The following is a 19520-nucleotide window of genomic DNA, read 5'->3' as shown; positions in this document are numbered from 1 at the left end:
AGTTAACATTAGGAAAATGAGGAGTTTCTGTGGGTAAATGATACAAGTCTCATGTTAAATACTCTGTTTCACGGGTGAAAAAGTGTTTATCTAGGAATACACATCGGGGAGGAGTTTGGTATTTAGTATGATCCAGGTTAATAAGTCATTTTTGTTGTGAAGATGATCTTTGATGCTTTATTTGGTCATTTGCACTACTAAAGAAGTATTCCTGGGGAGTGATTGAATTTTAAACTGAAGGGAGCAAAAAGACAGCCTGTTACGTTTACTTCCCAGGTGCCATTGCCCACGAAACAGCATCACTCAGTGGGGAAGTAGGACATTCTAGCATTCCTTTGGATGTGTGGGAAATAGCATGTGTGTTTATATGGCTGTGGTTTCACCTTACACATGGACCACCAGGTTTTAATGACACACTTGGCCACAGGATGTTCAAGCCACTGACCACTATGTTTATTCCAATGAGCCAACCCTTGGCACTGGGAAACCTTTTACACCAGTTTACACCGGGACATATAAATCAGACAACAGATTTCTTGTCTATAGTTGCATTTGCAGTATTGGCAGTGGGGATTCCTAGGGGAGGCGTTTTTTTTTCCCATGTGCTACCTGTTACAGGGAGAAGTCGTGGAGGGTGTTTTGTCAGAAGGATGTAGCACAGAGTCAGTATGAAAGAGTGAATTGAGGCAGCATATCTTTAAAGAAACTTCAGGAGTATTGAGTAAAAACAGTCTAGCTCCTCATGATGTCCTGTTTCTAATGATGCTTTGTCCCATATCAGATTTTGCTTTTCAAAGTAAATTACTGGGGAGAGAGAAGGAAGTCAGATGTCCCAGAATTTTCAGGCAGATTCTTGTCTATGTGAAGCAGGTTGAATATGGGTCCCCTCTGGTACTGATGAATACTGAAAGGCTCTTACCTATGGCAATATTAATTACTGACAAACTCTGGTGTAAAGGAGGGATTAGGTGAAGGTGGAACTATGTAAATCTAGTAATAAAGTGGTGTGTTATTAAACTGTTGTAGAAAATGATCTTATTGAAATGATTTAAGTCTGGATATGTCTTGTACTAGAACTATAAAGCTTAATCTTTTCTTGATTAAGTCAACTAACTGAAATATCTAGTTGCAGGCATATGTATATTTGTTACTGAAGTCTACCCTGAAAACTTGTGGGATTGGTGAAAGCCTGGTTGCCTTGGGTTCGGAGTTCTTAACCATGCTTACCACAAACTACCTAAAATACAAAGAGCCTCCTTTTTACTCAACCCTTTTCTGATGTTAAAAAATACTGGCTGTTTGACATGATGAAAGTGCCCTCCTACTCTTATATGGACTATGCTTATGAAGTAATGTCAAGTTTCAATTAAATGCTTCACAAGATGTTGTTTATAATTACTTGTTTTAAAAGGTTTGAAATATTTTGCTTTCCAGAGTTCAGTTGTTTTAGACATTTCCACAGTAATGAGGCTTTAGTTTTTATAGTGTGCTATTGAAGTCGCTGCTTTTCCCTATCATTCTTCCTCACCTCCTGTTTGTATTTTGACCACTAATAATACATTCTGCCTACATACTGCATGTATTTATTTTCTTATTCTCAGTATATCACCAACAATGATTGAAATATAGCTTACTATGAATGTACGCACAAAACCAGAAGCGTTCACTGAAGTTCTCCTATTGACAAGAAACCTTTTTTACCATTAGTACCTCCTTTCTATCCGCAGTTCTGCAACACAAGAGAAATGAGACAGCTTAGGAGGTCTGCAGCTACATTTTGTAGCACAAACTAATTAGCTACTACATGAGTTACTAGGCAATCTCCACTCCCACTAGTTGCATTTATTAATGAGACATTCCTTGAGAAGTGCGGTAAGGATTAATTAACATTTAGTATATGGAACTTGTAAAGTATGAAGGCCCCAATTCAACACTGTTTAAGCATGTGATCAACTCCAAGCACATCTGCTTTATTTCCATCAGAATCAATGGAATTTAAAGATGTGCCTAAAGTTAAACATGTACTAAATCATTTTCCTGAGTACAAACAAACTGCTGATTTAGAGCTTATAAAAGCTGTCTTATTCCCCCTGAAATCTATAGAGGCATTTTGTAATCTGACTGATGATAAGAAGCTCTCTCCATTTTCTAAAAATAATGTTCCATTTTCTTTTCAAAGTAATTTTCATTTGTTTCAATACATTAGCTTTAATACCCATGTTTTATCATAGGAAATGTCTTTTCATCTTTTTTAAAAAATTAATAAATATCTGGAAAGAAAAATGGTGTGAGCCATAAAGCTTTTCCAAAACCATCACAAATTCTCATTCATGTGCAAGGAGATAGTCCAGATTATACTATGAAGCAGAGATTTTCAGAAAAGTAACTTCTTGTGATTCATATTCAAAATGATGTGCAATTAAGTAGAACAGTCTACAAGAAAAAAGTAGTTTGCTTAATGGTTAAATAAAAATGTAAACCTATTATTTTAATTAGCTCTAACTCTTTCATCCAAAACGACTTTGACACATGAATTGTTAATCCATGGTATCAATGATATTGAGTATGTACTTGATTCTTTAAATATTTATCATTCATGAATAGTTGTCATGCAGAACACTGGACAAATCCACAGAAGAGATAACAGCAAAACCTGACAGACAGATAGTGGTTAGTCTTGACTATCTTTCTTATAAAAAATTTCCCACCATTGCTTTCACCAGATTTCCGACAAAAGCACTGATGTTACGAGACGTTTCCTTGAGCAAGGATCTAGCATAAACTTCATAAAGTGGGCTATATCCTGTCATTCTGTATAATAGCAGTAACTACTTTACCAAGAAGAGGCAAAATCCTTCTTAGCTTCATTTCACTATCTCGGAAGTGTGAAGACTTCGTCAGCAGTTGGAATCCCTGATATCCCAGGACTTTGCAAGCTTCAGTAAATGCATACACGTAGTAGAAATTTCTGCAAGAGCAAACACAGCTTTTCTTTTCTCCAGATGTTAATCCATCCCAGCAAAAAGAGAAATCTGGAAATGATCAATCTTCTTTGTGAGAACTCTAGTAAACATATAGCAGCTTCATTTCCAGATGGTGAAATCCGCATTCACCAGGCTTTCCACCAACCTCTCAGATTCACCTGAAAGAGGCTCTGTGTGTGCTCACTCTGTCGCTTTTCTACTCATGCACGCACCCCTCCCTCCCTTCATTTTTGTGATTGTTCAAATAAGTTCTTACTTGTAATCAAAATGTGCACTCATTGACTATTGTCTTATGTCATGTTTTACTTCTAAGATTATGCACACGGTGAATGACGTCTCAACCAGTGAACTCTATTGTGCAGCTTGGATAGTGATGTCTAGTTCCAGGGGTCATTTTTAACCCTGAAATCTCTTTGTCCTTCTTAATTTTTCCAATCATTAATTCTTAAACATCTTGTGAGTTTCATTTTTTTGGTACCATCTGCAGAAAGACATGTAGAATAACCAGGGAATAAATAAATAATGGATTATGCATTTGCTGTTCTTTGGCATGGCCCCACAAATCCATGAGGACAGGGGAATATGACAGAGGTGGAGAAGAGCAAAGGGGATTCAGAGCCACTTCTAATAAGGATGTTACAGAGAACAGCCAACTTTTACCTATGCACCAGATGTTGACTACAGTAGAAAGTGGTGTTTAACTAGAAACTAAATGAAGTAGTATTTAAATAGTATGTTTTAAATATCATCTGAAGTCTACTACCAATAACAATGCTCATGTTTAAAACATGTATAATTCACCTGTGTTAGCTAGTACTAATATCTTTGTTTAATGTCTTTGAAAAAAATCTGTTGAATTTTAAAGTACGTTTTCATTCCTGTTATCATTGAGCTATATTAAAGTAGTTTGAAGTTTCACCTAAAATATCTAAATGACAAATGAGCTTTTTGATTGCACCCAGGTTCTTCAGGTTCTTAAACAAAAATCCTGTGTGAGTAATAACTAATTGAAATAATATAAATCTTTCCATTTCCTGTCCCTAATGTGCTTCCATGGTAAATAATGTGCCATAACTTAAAATTTTCACTTCTAGAAGTGTGGGGCAAATATGCAACAGTAGCTGAATTTGATTAGCAAATGCTATAATTGTGTAACATGCTTTAAAAAGTCATAAATGCGCATTCTGCTTCTATCTCGTGTTTATGACTGTTACTGCAGCTATTGCAAAGCGAGCTTAAAATAATTTTTTATTACAAGTGTGAAATGTTTTCAAATAATAATGTTGCCAGTCATGAAATTATAAACTAGAATATAAGCAAAACGGCCTAATTTAATTTTGTGGCGTTTCATAAATTGAAAACGGCTATATGTTGTGCTCATTCTTCATCAATCAAAGCAACAGAAAAATTACTCACTATCAAGACTTACCAATGCAGAATTTTCACAACAGGATGTGTAAAGCTGGGCATTTGGAGTGATATTTCTCACCTGCTTTTAGCCATTTTTAAGTTAAGACAACAAAGCTAAGTTAGTTACCAAGATTCTCTATATCCAGGGGTGGGATATCCATAGCACTTAACAAATTTCCATCCCGTCTTAAAAGTATAACATAGATACATTAGGTGTTTTGCATCAGGAAGTACCTATTTCTTCTACTCATTGTACTGGGAACCCAGCTGACAGATCAGATGCCTGATTTGTAGATGGCTAGAATTAGGTGAGATTAATCCTGTTCTCAGGGTCATACTTTGGTATTTAAATTGAAGTGACACAATTCTTGAGGTGTTTACTATTCTGTATTGATACAATGCTTGATTATTTTTAAGAAAAACATATACTCCAGCTGTTTGTCATACACAGTATCCTTTTTAATTCTGAGGAGTAGATGCTCTTCTAGCATGAGTTCTCAGAGCTTAGTGAGATGTTATGAAGCAGTTCAAGCAAAGTCAACTCCAAACTGCCAGTGATGCTACTGATAGCGTCCAATTTTGTTTAAATACAAATTTAAACTATGTGCAACACCCTATTGAAATGGTAAAATTTTATTGTGGCAGAAACAGTGGTTACTAGGAGCTGTGGAAACCCGTTCAATCTAGACCACCAGCTGGATCAATGCCACACGGCGATCTATTAGACCAGCAGGGTGCTCTCATTAAATGACCTTTGTGTCTTGTGTTAAGCCAAATCCATTGCCAGTGTTAAATTACAGCAATAAATCTCTACTAAATTTCAGAATCAAAGTTCATATACTTTTTATGTTAGTCCTTGTTCTAGTTATTTTTCTTTTATGCATGCCTCTGAACTTCCTAGCTGTGGATGACAACAGCAGCAGCACCACCAAATATTTGGCAAAAACTTCACAAATTTTTGGCCCAGTTTTAGACTCAGTTGGCATAGTTATGTTCTCAGATACACAATCACAACTCCCAGGTATTTCAGTGGATATTATATGTCTCATGCATTCGAAGACAAAGCTGAGTATAAAACATTTAACTGTTGAACTATCCTTAACTGCAGTGAGAATACGTGCATGTAAAATAATTGCGTTCCTAGAAAGTTTATATTTTTCCCACTGTCCCTAGCGAGGAAACCTTGTTATCTTTTCTGTCTTTGTTTCAGAGTATCATACTGCTTCTGTTTAAAAATCTATCTGGGTTATTTCTAAAGTATAGCTGCCTACTTCATAATTGCTTGCATAATGGGCAATGCAATATCGTTTTGTACTTTTTTAGATGATTCTTCTGACACTGTTAATTTCCAATCCATTTTTTCAGGAGAGATGCTATCATCTTTATTTAATTTGTAAAAATGCAAAGGGAATTGCCTTCCTATTTGTATTTAAAAAAACAAACAAAAAAATCCAAAAAACCCAAACAAACAACCAAAATGTACACCAAATAAACAAAAAATCTAACAATAAAATGGATTCACGTAAATATGGACTTTGTTAAGAGCATTGAAAAATGGTGATTTATAATAGTATCTGAATGTGCAAGCCCAGATTACTGGCCCACTGTGCTGGGTGGTGTAAAATACCCAGTGGCATCGTTCCTGCCCAAGAGAGTTAACAGTCTATATAAATAAATTAAGGAGTAGAGGAAATAAAATATCATTATCCCCATTTTACAGATGAGCAAACCTAAATTCAAACATGTTAAAGCTCTGCCTAGATGGAGAAACTAAGGTGAATGTAGCAGGTTCATTAACTAACACATTTTAATGAATCCATTTTTAGTCATCTCTTGATGACCAGAATACACAAACAGATTACTATATAAAAACAGGCTGTGGTCGATGATATAGCTACTGTTTTGTGAGTAGTGGCCGGTTTTTTCTCTTAGAGATGCAATTCACTAGCACGGCAGTATGTTTATGTTTCCAACCAGTTCCGACATGATTGTCTGTGTTGTTAATTATATGTAATACTGATTTTTGCAATTGAAATTTTTGTAAGAGCATATATTCTTTGCGTACATTTGAACTATCATTTGACTGATGGGAATATGCAGGGAAAAGTAAGAAAATTATAGTACAGCTGTTTAATTTAGTACAGTATGTTTAGTTTAGTAAACTGGTTGGCAATATATATCAGATTCAAAAAGAAAACCAGATTAAATTGATTTTTCTGATACTTTTATTGCATTGGTTAGAGGAGTTTAACAGTTGAGCTCGTTTTTTAGGAATGCTGTCTATTTATACCCAAGTGGTTTTTGAGACATGAACAGCTATACAATTCTGAAGCACCTGAGTGACTTAGAAGTGTAACTGTGAGTCTTTAGACCAACACAGAGACTTGGGAGCCTGGTTTCCATTGTTTTTTAAGGAGACCTCTTCTCATAAATGTCCATGATTTTTTAAAATGTGGACTTTAAAGAAGGATTTACTAATGGATCCCAGAAGAGGAAGACGATGCTAAGTTTGTATTTGTCATGTTTTTTTCCAGAGTAGAATTCTTCCAAAACACAGCTGTTCAGAACTTGCTAGGAAAGTTTCTTGTCCTCTTGGTTTAGGAGTTCTCTTCTTCCAAATGTAGTTTTGATGAAAAGTGATAACTCAAGTTGAGGTAATTCTTCAAATAACCACACCCAAATCTGTAAAAGGTTTTGAATGTGACTGTCAAGGCCTTTTGTTTGTCTCTGCATTCAACAGCAAGCCAGTGAACAGACAAACATGCTGCATGAGGCATCAGATGTATTCTGATTATCTTTTGGCATAGTACTTTCAGTGGCAATAGCAGAGATCAGTGACTGAGCATTTTAGCCACTCTCCGTGTATTTTCTGTTCAGGACAGTCCCTACTCTGAAGATCCCGTAACCAAAATAAAGAGGCACAAGGGATCATATAATGTACAGATGAGAAAATGGGGGTTAAAGGATTTGCCAAAGGCCATAAACAAGTGAGAGAAGATACTACATCAAACCACAGAGGTGGTTTGCCAACAGAAAAGCTGAAGTGCATCAGTGGACAGCAGACAGAAGAATGTGCAGCACTGGCCATTTTGCATCTAAATCCATTTTGCAGACTAACACATGATGAAATCATTAGTCCCTGTGGATCAATGGGTATATTGCCACTGATGTAAGCGGAACCAAGGTTTCAGTCAAAATGTCTATATAGAATTGTCAGTCTTGTGCGAGCTTTAAGAATAGAAGTGTCAACTTTAACAAAAAGATCGGGTTCCTTACTCAAACATTTTTTTTTTCCTTCCTGTATTTGCAGATTAGGACAACTGATTGATTTTTACAAGAATAGATGTAACTGAAGTCAGCTGATAGTGCTGTTAGATAACTTAGTTTTTAATGGCCTGAGGCCTATCAGTAAACCAACCTCAGTCAGAAATTTGCAGAACCATGGAAGTTCAGTGCAATTTTCAAGTAAGGTTGTACTTTCACTACTAGTTTCATTTCTGCTTGATGGAACATAACAGTAAGTTGCTGAAGGGTTTTTTGGCTGATTTTTTTAAAGTCAATAAAAATATAACAACTCCATAATAAAACACAGTAAGTAATGCTTTTCTTAAAAATGTCTATCAAGTGAAATGAATGATACTTTACCGGCAGTTTAGCAGAATAACTACTACGACAGAACTGGTGTCTTGTGCTTTAAAAATAAACTTCTTTGCTCTGAGTCAACATCTGCTTTGCCTTGGCCTTCATTTAACAGCAGGAGACCATTATCCTGTGATGACTTTCTATTCCACTGACATCTCATCTGGTGCACTGATATTCTTAGTATTTTACTCCCCTGCTGTGCCCCTTCCCCTCAGCCACACACACACAAACACTCTTTATCTCAGTCTGTAGAATGCTATGTTCTGCTGTTTCTCTGAATAGGAGATTTCACATAATGTAATGAATCAGTTGCTTCTACCACTAAGGAAAAGTGTGTCCTTCCAATTAACTTCTTAAATCCTAATAAGCAAGCCGCAAGAGTCTTGGATAGGTGCCTAAAATAACAAACGTTTATCTAAACTGCCCTGACATACAGAATCAGAGGTGGGGTACTAGACCATCTGAGAAGGCAAACTTTCTTGCAAAAGTTCCAGCCTTTCAGATCTGGTCAGATTATTGCCAAGGATAGGAAAATAGACAATAATAGTGAAATAAACCAACTAAATTTTTACAAAGGCTTGACTTTGACTTGTTTTAGTTTGGTGGCAAATATTTGGAGGCAAACTGGTTTCCCCAGGCTTATTTGCGATAAATTATTATTCAGATTTACTAAATCTGTAAAGTTCACAGGTTTGGGGCAGTTAATTTGTAATGCTACGCCCTTTACTACAAGAGAATACATCAAAGCAGGAATTTCTTCAGCTTGACTTCACAGGTTTTTTTCTCTGAAAGGAAAAGAGAAGAACATCACATCAAAGTGTGACAATGCTTGTCTTGGAGCAGTCCAGAGGTCTATTTAACCTAAGATGTCAATAAGAAGGTGCTTAAGGAATAAGTGTAAGAAATAGGGCAAGAACTGTGTGATTCTACATCTTTCCTGCTTTTATGGTGGTGCAAGGACTAGATGAACCCTGGGGGCACAGCAGGGAGAGGAATCTCTGTTATGGTTTGCAGAGCTTCTGGAAGCACTCAGTGCCTAATGGGGTGAGAAGTTTCCTCCTTGTGTGTCTTTTTCTCCATCTCCTACACAGGCATGCATATCTCCACATGCGCTAAAGTAATGGAGCACCATTATGGGATGGGAGGATATGCATGCTTTCTTTAAGTTGCTTTTTTGGATGGACCCAAAAGGCCCTCTGGATGAGTCAATGAAAATGTATCTAGTTACCCTGTGTGTCCTTTTGAAGTGCCTGCAGTGAGTACCAAAGCCAAAACCTATCCTTTAGTATTATGATTTTTAATCGAAGTAGGACTAAAAGAGGATGTGTTATATGATGGGTTTACAGGCATGGTTTGAACCTGTCACCAGCAGCAAATTACATCTCTTACATTAAAACATAACCTTCTCAATACTGTTTATTATACCTGAGTGTAAGCTGATTGTGATAGACCGTGATTGTCAACTGATGCAAGTAAGCAAGACAAAGATGCCTTTGTTTGATTTTCTTTTTTTCTTTGAGAGGTTTAAGCTAATGGATCTGTATGTGACCAACTGAAAACCTCTTCCATCTACTTTTTTAATGTAAAAGTATGATCCGTACATTTTCTTTTCTATACTACCTTCTTTAAAGAACCAGTGAGGGAACTTGCAAGATAAAACTGCTATTGCTGCCTCCTGCTGCAGATTATTTAGTGCATGCTGCAGAACCACTGTGTGTATTTTTCTTGTTCATGGGTTGTTTCACTGCCTCATACCTAAACAGCTAGAATGAACTGGCATTCAGGATTAGTAACTTATTCTAAGTGAAGGTAACATACAAGTCTTTACAGTAATTTGAACTAGTTTCCATTGAAACAACATTTTCCTAGTTCAGTTTTTTGGCTCTATTGTAGATTCCTACTCTTCATCTGTTGCCAAATGTAGTTGACATTTTTGTGGAGGTAATTAAGACAGGAAAAGAGGAAAAGAGTACAGACTTTCTCAAAAATATGTCCTGGATTTATTTGAAATGTTTTCAGAAATTATATTTTCACCCTGTAGTTGAGTATCTTGTATTTTGGGATGTTTGCAATCATGTGTAGGTGACTACATCAGAAAAAAGATCACCCTAATCATTCCATTTTATGCTCTGCCTTGGGGTGGATGTAGACTTCATATCTCGTATGTTTTGAGATCACAAGAGGTGTGACAGAAAAACTGTTGAAAAATGCTAATTTGTATTTGAAGACAACTGAAACAATGCCATTTGAATCAAAGACTGTGTTAGATCTCCATGTGGAACATCCCTAATTTTTGAGTAATTTAGAGAGCATCCCAATTCAAGCACCGTTTCTGTTAGTTCTCACTTCTTTACCATGAGAGGAAAGCAGATTAATGTGACAGTGGGAAAACGATACTCATATTTCAGACTATATCTGTATTGTCTTACAGTTCATTGCCATATTGAAGAACAGTAGTTTTCTGACCTTAACCTACATGTTTCAGAAAGGTGGGCTGCCTAAATGCAGCTTGGGGTAGTGTTCTAATACTTACATCTCGGGCATCCAATATGCAAGGCTGCCAAGTTTGCACCTGAGTCTTCCAGTAGAGGAATACATGCAAACAGAATTTAGTGCACTGGTGAAGTATATGTGGCAAATATTTGATCCAATGCATGGACACAGCAAAGACATGCACATGAGCAGATCTAATGTATTTGAGAAGCACTGCACTTACTGTGCATGCACAAATCGAGTGTATGGTGCAGGGACAGTAAATATGGTGCTTCTAGAAAATTACACACTTACTTCTCATGTGTAGTGCAGTAGAGATATCCATTTGCTGTGGAAACACCACTTTACAAACTGTACGATAGCACTAACTGGACTGCCAGCTATCCAGAACTCACCAAGGTAAAACATTCTTGACTGCCCCTCGAAGCAAATTTTCAATGCAGAAAAAATAGGTTGTCTAGAAAAATAGATATTTGGCATAGCCTAATCGGTTTTTCCTTCAGATGAAAAACTGACTCAGACTTAGTCTCTTCTCTGCTCTGTGCCTGTGTGAAAAGGAAGTATTTTCAGCAGAAATTATCTTGCCATATTTACTGACACCAAGGAAGATAACACTCCGTTCATTTGCAAAATGTCCCTCAACCCCACCTGTATATCAAGAATACGAAAGGAAAGATGAAGAGGAATGCAGGCAGAATATCCCAGTGCTTCAGGGAAATCAATTTCCCCTTGTGGGAAGGTATGTTAGGATTCCTCTCACTGTAGCTCTGTCACTTACTCGTGATTTTGAAGTTGTGTCCTTGGAGAACGAGACTGTTTCCTGCCTTGTAAAAATGATGATGCTTGTGTTCCCGAGAGATGCTACAAAGAAAAGATGCAGAGAGATTAACAAGAAAAAACAATGACCTGTAAGGCAGGAAAACCTGGCAGTGTGATTCTTTCCTTTCCCTCCTTTCTTTATTGGAAAAAGTACTCTCAAGGCAGACTATTGACTTCATGCATAACAACATAAATTGTTTTATTCGAGGAAGACATTAAGCTGTCTAGGCCAGTGCTCTGTCACCAATAGCGATGTTCCAAGAAGATTAAAAAAAAAACCCACCAAACAAAAAACCCACCCAAACAACAAAAAAGCTTTAGTGGAAGACTAAGAATATTACGGAATAATATTAAGAACTTTCTATCCTCAGATATTTATGGGTTAGCATTATTTCCTGAAGTACATGAGCTTATACTGTTCCTAAAAACATGTAATGTAATGTAACTTTTGATATTTTCATTATCCACCGACATCTCTAATCTTGTTCTTTCCTGAATTCAATGAGAATGTAGTTATTTCTAATTAAGCGACAATGCTTTGTAAGGAGGAGAACATCTTGAAAAATTCCAGCAGGATCTTTTTCTTTCAAGGATGGGATGGGACCTCTTTAAAGGAAAGAGTAGGAGATAATCAACATAGGACATTTTAAATGTTAAAAATGCTGAATTGTGAATCTGTAATTTTAAAATATAGGAAAGATACATTTTTGGAGCAAGGAACCAGGCCAGGGAGCTTCAGGGTCCCATATGCACAGGCGATCTTGTCAGATATGTTTTGATAGCTCTGTTAATGCTATTGGCCTTTATTTTGGGAACAAGGCACTCCTTACCAAGACAGTAAAGCATTGGATACCTGTTAGACTGTTCTTTGAATGCTCCACTGAGGCCACATTTGCCCTCCAAACAGATAGTGACCCTGCAAGTGTGGGGGCCAGCATGTATAACATATATCATGGCTCACTCTGTTATTATGTAGTTTGGTATACCACACAGGTAATTGTGTTTGCAAGCTATCTGAAGAGGTGAAGGGTACATATGGAAGGTGGGATAGTCAACAATATTCATACTTTTGCAGTCTTTCCTGAAAGATTGTATAAACATAGTCATTGCATCTTACCCTTTATACAACTGTAACTTCCAGACACAAACTTTAAAGGTATAAGTGTGTGTGTAATTCTATTTAATATTCTCAAAAATATTAATGGAGAAACTTTTTTTTCTCTGCAAGTGCAAGTAATTTTCATTATTTAGAGTATGAATGAAAAGGTAAACCAAATACCATCTAAAGCACGTTGTGGTTTTATTCAAATGCATGTTTGTAAATACTTCTTGCAAAGGGTTTCTTTACTCTGTATTTGCTCTACATTAGTCCTTGAAAAAAAAATCTCGTGTGGTCAATGAAGACATCCAGTTGAAAATTGATCTGCTGAAGTACTTCTCTCAGAGTGAAATTTGCTTGCATGACATGCTGCTTTAAACTTTTTTCTTAAAATCATACAAATGCCATATGTAATCTGTTCATACAACTCTCTACTATCTTCCATGCTCTTGTTTCAACTGCCTAGTTCCTTTTCACTGTCCATTTTTATGTTCATGGTTTTTTTGCATGCTGCTGGTTGAACTTCTGGTATCAGCTGTTTATTCATGTGCTTTTACCTCTTGTTTGCTCAACCGACTATGTAATATGTATTGAAAAATATAATTTGTCAGTATTTTCCAGCACAGATTCTTTTCCAGTGCTGACAGTACACTAAAGGATGTGTGTAAGGAACAGCTCTGCTGAGACATTTAATGTCCTGTCTGGTTACAGTTATGTCACATCCCCCAACCCCACCCCCAGCAATCACTCACAGAAGTTTTAGTCTTCTTTAGCAGTCGTTCTTTGATGCTTCTGGAATGCAAAGGATTCATTTCTAGTCCACACAAGATATATTGCAGCGTATATAGATGTACGGAAATCGGAGCTTAGCTGTTTTTCGGGACTGCCAAAGTTTCACTGTAAACACAACTTCAAACAGAGCTGCTTTCTCTAGACTTAAGTTTGTCCTGAAATTTGCAGGTTGTTTTCATTGTGAATATGCTTGTGGGAAAAGTCTGTTATACTGTAGATAATTTTCACCGTTGCCCAGAAATCATTGCTGTATAGCTAGGTACAAGTAGACTGTTTGGGCAACACAGGCTGTTCTTTCTGGATTGTATTTGAATATGTTGGCACTGGATTCGAGCCCAGAAGGTAAACTTGATGGTTGGTCTTATAAAGGCCTGTTCCTGCTTTTGCTGAGGTTTCAACTGTGTAACTGTAGTAGTCTATAAACTATTGAAACTTCTAGCAGTTCCAAGCACCTGGATTCCTGTCTTTGCTATACTGAGAATTCTTCCCTGTGTTGAAAGAGCAGCATTCTTCAAAAGCCTGGGCTGCCATCTTGTTAGCCTGAAGCAGCCCCGTGTTTGTGAAAGTCCTGCCTCTGTCACTCAGCACCATGAATCTTTCCTCAGGACACCCTTCTCTCACCTGAATATCTCTCTTATTTGGCATGCTGTGTTTTTCGTTGGGACTCTGGTCAAAACAGTTCTTTCAACAGCTTGAATTCTTTGACTCTTTATACAAAGAGTAAACATGGACAGCAGGTTTCCATCTTGGCTGAAGATAGATTTGAATTGGTATGCACAATACACCTGAATTCCAGGGAGCTCAGAATCTATTTCTGATTCATTAACAGCCATCATTAATCTTGATAGAACCTCTAATGGGCATAGTAATATTTGCATTTTGTCCAATCCTATTACTGAGATAACTGCCAACAGTCAGGCAGTACTGTGTTATCCTAGAATTACCAGATAAATCTTCCCCATGTGCTAATGCCTAAGTAGCTGGAGTTTTAACAGAACAGTTAATGTGACAAGTCTTATGATGTTAATTGGGGCAGAAAATGAAATATTTCTACTTGGTAGAAAAGAACAAATATCCCAACTTAAGATGCAGACAAATTTCTGGCTTGACAGCAACTTAAAAAGAAATCATATGGCCATCTTTACTGTGCTGTGTGTCTAAGCTTGCACTATGCAAGTTGTCAAAACTGTTTTTCTCAGCATAGTATTTAAAGAGGGGAAATAATTACAAAGAATGAATTTACCTCACACAGTATTAATTTATCTGAGCAGCTTACACATACATTGGATGATCTGTAGTTCTACTAGAAAGAATCTGTGGATCTAAAAATTATCCTTCTTGCACAACCATGGATTTGAATTCCTTGCCCAAATATGCATGTGAATGTTAGTACATAAAGTGCACTCATGTAGTATGTAATTTTCTGTTGATGAGCACTGACCACTTCACAGTAGAACTCTATATATAGCACTTTCTTTTTATATATGTGTACATTTGTAAAGTTTATTTTTAACTATTAATTCTTTTAAATGCAACAGGAAAACATTTTGCTTTTAAGCTAAGTAATCTTCAGAAGAACTGGAGGTGCTGATAGAGTAATTGTGTTTATTCTTCCAGTTTCACAATTTCTGTCTGATAAACATTGTTTTGCATTATTTGGCTCCACGTTTCCCCTTCTCATCTGATGTTTTACAAATATTTTTCTAATTGCTTGAGACAGTGTGGTCCAATAAAATTACATCGACTTTCTGCTGAACTTGTTTGTCTGATCCACTGCCAAAAGTTGTAGGCAGCTAGGCAGCACACTTGGTCTCACTTTCTTTCACTCCCGCTCCTCTCAGGCAATGCTTTCAGACAGCCCTCTACCCTTCAAAGAACACGCATGTGAAGACTTAGGGTTGTGAAGCATGCATTTTACATTTCTAAGCCATTCAAATGCTTCAGCAAGGTGCTGCATCCTAGCAGATTTTTAAGACAACTGAATGTGTTTCTGTCTGTAGATTGTTATGTGATTAAGTTAATACAGGTAAGTCATACATTATATTTTAAAGCAAAAGTACTTGTGTTGGCTGTGGGCCCATTCGCATTTCAGCATAACAGCTGCTCTCAGCCTTAAAGCAGTATTTCTTCGTCTGATAAAGGACAAATTACAGCTAGAAGTGTCCAGAAAGGGAGGTACTGTGTTGCCTTATCACCCTGAGAGACCACATAAAGCAGGTACAAGGGGATATAACAGCTGACATACATAGCTGTAAAGTAGTCTATATTTCTACAGTGACAGGGTTATTCAGAGGAGAATTGAGATCCTGTGGTTCTGAGTGTCTGAAAGAGCTAACAGAACAATGAACTATTATTCTTGAGTCTTGATAACGGAGTGCCTTATAATGAGGGATGAATTGTAACTAGCTGTGGACTGAACACAGGCCCTTCCCTTTCATTGTCATGAACACGTCGACATTTATGATCAGTTTGCCAGACACTTTCTTCGTGATATTGCAGCTTTTCTATTTTTTTGCCCTCATATAATGAGATGATTTTGTTATTTCTTTCCTTACAGTACTTGGGTTTGTTCATTTTTCTTTTGGGACGACTGCATGTACATCGTGCACCTCATTTCATGTGCATTTTTGAACATTTGCTTACTGTGTGCCACATTTTGTGTGACAGAACATGATCAGGTCCAAGATCTCCCAAAATAATTGGTTGCTTGATATCTGGAAGCATTTTAAAAAGCACCTCGAGGGGAAAAAAACAAAGCAAATAGTGCTGGTTTGCCACAGTGGAACAGATATGGTATGTGATCAGTTAGCTGCAGCCCACAGATAAACACAGACAGGCAAGCTAGCAAGCATAAACAGAAACCACATTGTTGTCCCACTCAGACTTCTGGCCTCATATATGCTAAGTGATTTCTAGAGTCTGAAAAGCAAAACAAGAATTTCCAAGTACGGATAGCTGAATCTGACACTATTTGATATTGGGCATCTACAATTCTTTTTAACCTTCAGCATCAGTCATTTTTTAGTCGCCTTTCTCTTCAGTTGGTTAATAAAGACATGGGTTGTGTAATAGATGGTATTTATCAATGCAACCTCATTCAATTTTTTGTAAGAGCTACATAAAGCATAAATATTATATCTCTGGCTTGGGCAAATTACTTGACATCCTTAGTAACATAAGAATACCTAATAGTAATTTCAGAGAAAGTTTGCTGAAGCCCCCAGATGTCAGGGGCTATGGAAGTGTAAAGTATTATTACAGATGTTTCTCATAATAATAATACATCTGATAGCAGGGCAGAAAAAGGAATTAAGGGCCAAGTACTGCAGTCATTAACTGAGCTGAACTCCCACTAAGGTCTATATGAGTTTTGTTCAAATAAGGATTACAGAATTCAAATGTAAGCAATTCTTTCCAATATGGAATGATTTATACTGCTTTTCCAGCCTTGTCTTTCTAGAATCTTGAAAACAGAGTGAGAGTATATTGACTCTGTACACAGAAAGAAAGCTTGCCAGCATAAGGCTTGGTAGCATGAGAAAAGTTTGACTCAGTCATAGATGTACAAAATCAAGCAGACTTATGTCTGCAAAGCAATCAGAAGCGTGCCTGAAGCAGAGAGAGACATATCACAGCTAGCTTTAATTCAGCTGGCGTTAGTACTACGGTCTCATGGGGTTATACAGCCTGTGTTGAAATTTTTGCCACTACATTTACAGTGGTATTGGCAAGATCAGGGCGAGCTCAGGAGTGCCTAAACGTACCATGGTCACACCTCTGGCTGCAACGTAGACACGTCTTTGGTTAAAGGCACACAAAAGAACCAATGGATAAGGAAGCTGCTGTTCGATTTTGTAAAGGTATTTTCAGCAAGAGCTTTGCCTTTGTAGATTGAAAGCTCCAGGGTTTTTTTTTTAAAGCTGTTTATAAAATAAGGAGCTTTAAATAGCCCACCTACTTGTGGGAAAACACCACAAACATAACTGCTTTGTTGCAAAGTCCAATTACAGTAACAGTACTGAACACATTTAGATGCATTTTGGTTTTACAGTATGGACAGCATTGAACTTGTTCAAATGAAGTTCCTCAACACTATGAAATTCTGATAAAATTCAGATGTTTAGAATGAGGCGGAAACCTTGTTAAAATATGTTTAGGTGTATGTATACATTGTAGAACTTGTAGGTGTACCATCTTCTTTATTGTGCAATCAAATCCTGCAAGAATACTAGGTTTTCTTGATGCGAGTAGTGGGTTGCAGTGCCTGCAGTGTCTTCTGAACAGTCTTCTGAAACACTGTTGCACAAGATGATAGGTGAAAGATTATTTGTTGGCAACACTGAACTTTTTGAAAGCCTCCATACTGCTCCACATCTGTGTCTGTGACACAAAATTGTAGTTGTTTAGCACTGGTATATCTGTCATACACATGGAGAACGAAAAGAGGACTGGCATAAACAAAATGTCATATGCATTCAAATTTGGATTCTGATAAAATAATCAATCTGACATCATCACAGAAATGGAATGCCAAAAAATATTAATCTGCCAGCTCATGAAGGCCAAGCCTCAAATTTCTGTGGTTTGCTTCATTTAAGCCCTAAGAAAGTTAAACACATTTATTAAACTTCTCAGATCCAGGCCCTGTTCGTACTTCTTCACAAAGTGTTAGAAGCTCAAATCATCATGTTACTTTCTGTCCTTTCATAGCTCCAGTTCAGGTATCCTGGGCAGGATTCACCTTGGTTAACTAGACGTTATCAGTATAGCACCAATATAAGAACTAGTCACTAAATTCCCTTTGAAATCAGTGGGGGGGGGAAGAGAAGAAAAAGGCATTTCTTGAGTGTGACTCATCTGACCTCTGTAACCTTGGAATGAGATGTCTCATGCCTTAATAGTACGGTTTCTTCTGCACAGGCTGTAAGGGGATTCTTGAGAACTGTCTCAGATGTAACAGTCTAAATCCCACTCATTTACTGGCTGTCTTTCAATGCTGTCATGTTCAGCAGCCCAACAGATTTATTAATTTATGATTTATTAATTAAGTACATTGAGGTTCTTGTCTGATCAACTATAAGGCATTTTTTTTCCTTATATTAGGATTTGCAGTGTTACTTTTCATGAAGTAACACACTCAAAAGCAACTTTAGAAAACACTTGGAAATTCACTGGAATGGTGGTGCAAGTTGCAGGATTCTTAGTGATCAAAACTTTGAAATATTTTGAAGTAAGCAAGTCTCAATACCCCATAATGTTATGATATACGGTAGATGACAAAGACAATGAGATATACTTGGTTGGTTTGTGAGGAGTGCTGAAAGAAGCTGTAGTTAGTTCAGGAACAGCAAGATCACCCAGAATTCACAATTTGAGCAGAATTTGCCGTGTTTGGATTACGTTATGGTTTTTGCTATATTAACTCAACAGCGTAAATGTAAAATGTGAAGCTGGAAGAATAGCGATGGCAGTGATGTTTGATAACATCTTGTGAAAAGGAAGTGGCAGTAAGAAAGATTTGATATTGGAAAGCAGAAGTAGCTCTCTTTAGTGAAGAAACATCTGGAAAAATTGAGCTACTTTCAAGAGAACTGCTGGCAACCCTAAAGAAAACACCAGTCATACTAAGGTATAATAGGAAACTCACTGGAAATTTTGGGTTCTTAAGTTCCAGCAGCTGAAGAATCACTTACAATTCACCAGGCAGCTATATGGAGTCAAGAACGAAGACTTTAAATTGCAGATCTTGAGTGATCTAACATAATTGTAACGTATTTTGATTTTAGTCACTTTCAGGTTATTTTCGTGTTTCAAATGCTCATACTGAAACTAACTTGTGTCTTATAGAAAAAGTATAACTGGAAAATGCAAGCATCCTTTCTCTGATTGTACAGAGCCCCCATTGGTGGCTTTAGGATATTTACCGACACAAATGCCAGGCAAATTAAATTATTGCCTGTGCATTTAGCATAAATGTAAAATGTGAAGTGTCAGCAAAATCTAGTTCTAAATATGATCTTCATGGTTTTATAAAGACCCCTAACCAGCCTGTGCAGTAGACTTTTTTAACCAAAATCTTTTACCATGATGTTGGTGAAGGTGGAAAAAAAATGTTATGCTTGGCCATTAAAAATTATCTATGTAAGTTTTCGTAACAGCGTTAGTAGATATTAAAGACGCTGGTGATTTACTGGTTGCAGATGGCCTCTTGAGTCATTAGTAAGCCGTAAGAAATATCCCTTTTATTTTTCAGTCATGGTTTGGTGACTCACCATTTCATG

The sequence above is a fragment of the Opisthocomus hoazin genome, chromosome 5, assembly GCF_030867145.1.
Source record: "Opisthocomus hoazin isolate bOpiHoa1 chromosome 5, bOpiHoa1.hap1, whole genome shotgun sequence".
In the NCBI taxonomy this organism is placed as follows: domain Eukaryota; kingdom Metazoa; phylum Chordata; class Aves; order Opisthocomiformes; family Opisthocomidae; genus Opisthocomus; species Opisthocomus hoazin.
This window is presented reverse-complemented; position numbering follows the sequence as displayed.